The sequence below is a fragment of the Anolis carolinensis genome, chromosome 5 (assembly GCF_035594765.1).
Source record: "Anolis carolinensis isolate JA03-04 chromosome 5, rAnoCar3.1.pri, whole genome shotgun sequence".
In the NCBI taxonomy this organism is placed as follows: Eukaryota; Metazoa; Chordata; class Lepidosauria; order Squamata; family Dactyloidae; genus Anolis; species Anolis carolinensis.
In genome coordinates this window covers 174,503,177-174,508,202 of record NC_085845.1, presented here as the reverse complement: position 1 = coordinate 174,508,202, position 5,026 = coordinate 174,503,177, and positions in this window count along the sequence as shown.

Genomic DNA, 5,026 nt, shown 5'->3' with positions numbered 1-5,026 from the left:
AAAGACATGTTGGTGGTGGTGGAGGAGGGGGGGTCTCTTTTGCTCACAGAGACTGCGAGGCTGGGAACTGGGAGGGTTTCTTACCAGGACAGGCTCTGCTGATCAGTGTTACGCCCCTTTGTGTGGATGGCTTTATTATTATTATCTTTTAGAAGTATTTTCTGAAGGAGAGAAAGGGAAGGAGAAAAAGAATCTAAAAGGATGAAAGCCCACAAACAGCATGTGCACACACACTCCACCCACCGTCCCTTAAGTCCTCAACTTCTAGTCAGTCCCACTAAATAAAAAAAATCATGAAAAAGGGAAATAAAAAAAATTCAACTGTGATGCTGAATAGGGGAGGAGAAGCCAATATCGGCTCCCACTTGCTTTCATTGGAGGTGGGTTTTTGTTCTGGGAGGGTCCTTCCCAATACGTGCTCCCAAAGGTACTAAAGGTAGTGAAGGAAAACAAATCCACACACAACTCTCCTCCCTATGTCACCCACCCAAAATCCCCAAAGGACTGCAAATAATAAAGTTATACCTGAATTGAATACAAGGTGAGTACAATTTTTTTTCATCCATGTAGACACCCCCCCCCCCCCCCGGGTCTGGCTAGAGCTAAGCAAGAATGCCTAGCTCATGTGGTGGGGTGCAATGTGTTTCTATATGGTTTAAAAATCCCTGTGATAGGGTCACTTTAGGATTGTCATCAGTCAGCAAGAACTTGAAGTCACACAACAACAATAATGTAGTAATTCCAGCACAGCTGTGGCAGTGTAATGTTACACTTTGCAACCAATAAACAGGTTTTCAGCCAGGGACAAAGCTGCTTAACATAATGCTGATTTCCACCAGTCTTGTTTCTTCAGGCAGGATGCGTGTGGATGAGATGGATATGAAGAGGCACCGTTTTGTTAAACTTTGAAGATGATACATCTGGTATCCATTAGAGCTGCTGTTCTGCTGCATCCAGTTCTCAGAGAGATAAACACAATCTTTCCCCTTGATCCTTTCTTCTTTTCATGACAAGCTGTATCACAATGCTGTTTTACATTTAAATTTCAGCTAATTTTATTTTACTGCATGCTTAACTTTTTCACACAAAGTGGCTTGGGAAGAAAGGGGTGTTGTATAAATGTTCAGAACAAACAACACATAATTTTATATCTGTTGGAACAGAATTATAAGGGGGAGGTGTCTTCCTACTAAATGCAAACAAGATAGGCAGCAATTGTCAAGTTGTGGGGCTTTCATGTATATTGAAAGTTTGTTACACATGCAAACAACAACAACAGCCATCTGGAGTTTTGCAGAATTGTGTACTCGTAGAGGAGTGTGATATGTCCTGATATAACCCAAGGCTAGATTTTTGGAGCAGGCATAATCACAGTTGCCAAGCTGCAAGCAAGAGAATGCCCGTATAGCTTTTAACAGTATCAAATCAAGGGAGTGCTTGCATTTAAGATACTATTTCTCAGCCAGATACAAGGGCTTTTCTACACTAACCAAATATAACAAGGGCCAGTGCAGAAAAGAAATACCCTGGACTGGGCCTGGAAGCCATGGTGGTGTTCAGATATTCCATCCGCAACCTGCGGCAGAGGTATCATAAACCAATTTGACATGGTTTAACAGTTAACTTTATCTTATCTTTCCTCTCTTCGCTATCACTGCAATTGGCCTGAGCTCTACAGAGCACTGGGCACCTTTGCTAGCATCAGCAAAGGCACCCACATGAACAAGAGAAAGGAGGGGGGCAAACTCAGTTTACTCCACATTAAGGGCCAGAAGTCACTGGATGTTGTGTTTAGTTCTAGGAGTGTGTTTGGGTTCATTTCAGGTTCATTTCAGATTTTGAGACTGTGGAAGCTGCCGGTGGCACAGTGGGTTAAACCGCTGAGCTGCTGAACTTGCTGGTTGGTGGTTCAAATCTGGGAAGCAGAGTGAGCTCCCGCTGGTAGCCCCAGCTTCTGCCAACCTAGCAGTTCAAAAACATGCAAATGTGAGTAGATGAATAGGTACTGCTTCTGCAGGAAAGTAACAGTGCTCCATGCAGTCATGCCAGCCACATGCCCTTAGAGGTGTCTAAAGAGAACACTGACTCTTCGTCTTAGAAATGGAGATGAGCACCAACCTCCAGAGTCGGGCACAACTAGACTTAACGTCAGGGGAAACCTTTACCTTTACCTTAGACAAGCCCAAATTGATTTGGTAGTGTAGAAGAAAGTGTAATGGAATTCATGAAAGAAAAAGGTTAGAAGGCATGGTAATATAAAATAACTGCAAAAATGGTTTTGGCGCCTCCATAGAGTGCAAGTTAGGGCCATTGAGAATTTTGAACTATGAATGCAGACTGATTCAAATTCTGTTTATTTGAATTAGGTCATAACCAATGCATTCAAATTTGAGTTAATTTGGAAGTAATTACAATTTAATTATACCAAAGTCAGGTTAATATGAATATAGATTGCATCTCCTTGATTAATTGATTTTTTAAAAGATGCATCTATCATTACTACTTACAGTAGCAATAAAACCCAACTTAATAAGGGTTATAAACCATTTAGTTTTCTTCCTACCCTGTTGCTGTTTTCCTCCCTTTCATTTATGTTTTCCACTTTTCATTTTCCTATGCACCAAACTCAGCCAAATGGCCTTCCTCTCTCCTTTACCACCCACCCACCCCATGGGTCTCTTTCTCCATCCATCTGAGTTTTTTCTCTCATGGCCTTCTCAATTATTCTCCCTTGCTCCTTCCCTGCCACCCCAATATTCCTTTTTCTGCCCTTATTTCTTTTTTCTTCTCCCTTTTTCTCTTTCTTATAATTCTTTTTTACCACTCCAGTTCTCATTCAGCCTTCTCTCCCTCATTTCTAGATAAATGGATCTTTTCTGACTGTTACTTTCAGATGTTTTCTGGTTAGTGATGCCTGCCCAGTATCTGTGAGTGGCACTACAGGTTATTGAAAAATGTAAATTAATTTTATTTAATAATCCCTTTAAGATATGGGATGTACACTCCCATGGAATTCTTAGCATCCATGGCATGTTTCATGTGTCTAGAGGTACATCTACATGTACTGGTCTAGAAGGTTACAGTATAGCTTAGCCCCAACTGCAGCCACAGTGGCAGTGGAGCAAAGTCCAAACCATTCAGTTGGGCAAAACCTAGTTCAGCCCTGCTGGTCACCTTACTTTGGCTGTCTTTATCAGCACTGCTGGGTGGACATAGAGTTCCAGGGAGCTCATGGCTGTAAACAGGTACATTAACTGAGATTAGCAAAGGCACCTGCATGACCAAGTAGGAGAGGGAGCTCTGTGGCCATTTGCTGAGGTGATGAGAGGGCGTCATGGGCACAAGTCTTCCCTTTTCCCCTGTACCACTGAGCACAGGGGAAAGGAGATTATAGATGCAAGACAGTGGACCAGTTCAGATTACAGCTGTTGCATTTATTCTGAAGTGTGCACTCTGTGTTATAGATAAAAGTTCTGCACATGTTTATATATCCCGGAGCAACTTCTGGTCCAAAATGGGTTTCATGGTGATGGTGATATGAAAGAAATAGACAGACACTTACATTATTATAGATTAGACAAGCAGATTCCTTTGATATACTGGAGAGAATAGGATTGTACTTTTCTTTGAGGTTTTTCTTTTTTTCTTTCATGTCAGGAGCAACCAGGGTTGCTTCTGCAGTGAGAGAATTGGCCGTCTGCAAGGACGTTGCCCAAGGGACGTCCGGATGTTTTGATGTTTTGCCATCCTTGTGGGAGGCTTCTCTCATGTCCCCGCACGGAGCTGGAGCTGAAAGAGGGAGCTCATCCACGCTCTCCCCGGGTGGGATTTGAACCTGGCAGCTTTCAGGTCAGCAACCCAACCTTCAAGTCACGAGGCTTTTATCCCCTTGGCCACCAGAGTGTCCTTTTTCTTTGAGTAAGGTACTGTGTATCCTTAAGATCTCTACAAAAGGCAAAAAATCCTAGTGTGTCAAAGTGCAATCTTTTGGTAGTTGCCATTTTTTTCATTCTTATGCAAATGTTAAATGCTGAGCTGGTCTGCCAAAATGTGGAGTAAAAACTGACAACTTTTCAGGAGCTCTTGTTCCTTTAATAGCTATGTGACAAAGGCCACAACCATCCTAGTTTTGTGTGTGTGTGTGTATGTGTGTGTGTGTGTGTGTGTGTGTGTGTGTGTGTGTGTGTGTGTGTATATATATATATATATATATATATATATATATATATATATATATCTCTCCATACTTACCTCTATTCTGGTGCTATAGCAATACATGATGTATAACTGTTTTAACAATGAAAGCACTTCTTTTAAACTTTAATGCAATTATAAAACATGCAGTTCTCCCACTGCAATTTCTAGTAAAGAACAGGGGATATTATATTGTATTGTATTGTATTGTATTTGCTCGTGTGTCCTGTCTAGATATCATATCAAAACCAAGCTGCAACAAAATTCTCTATCAGCTATAAGAAACCTTTCTAATAGATTTCCCATTTGGTTAACATTGCTTGGAATTAACACAGAATCAGAGTTGGAAATCCTTCTTCCAAGCTATGTTAACTAAATGGCAAATCCATTTCAAGGGACTCATGTCGATGAGTGATATTTTTGCTGTAGCTTGATTTTGGTATGGATTAAGAGCATTCATATATGTCTTCTATATTTAACTGGAAACAAGTTGAATATTTTAAAAAAATTCAAATGTGAGAGAAATTGAAAGTGACAGACTTTGGATTGCTTAACTTTTCCAAATCTGGCACTGAGCCCCAGGAATTCAGGTATGTTATTGCTGAATTAGAGTTCACATCACCTTGTTTCCAAGAATTATGTAGTACGACCTCCTACCAGTCCAAAAACCTGAGAAGACCTTTGTTTATAAATTTCTCAGTAAATCTAGTCCATCACCTTCCCAGGTAGTCTCACATCAGGAGAAAGCTGGGACATAAATAAAATAAAATACCCACTATTGAATCACAATGGAAAACAGTGAACATCACTGATAATCTGAGAAGCCCCCATG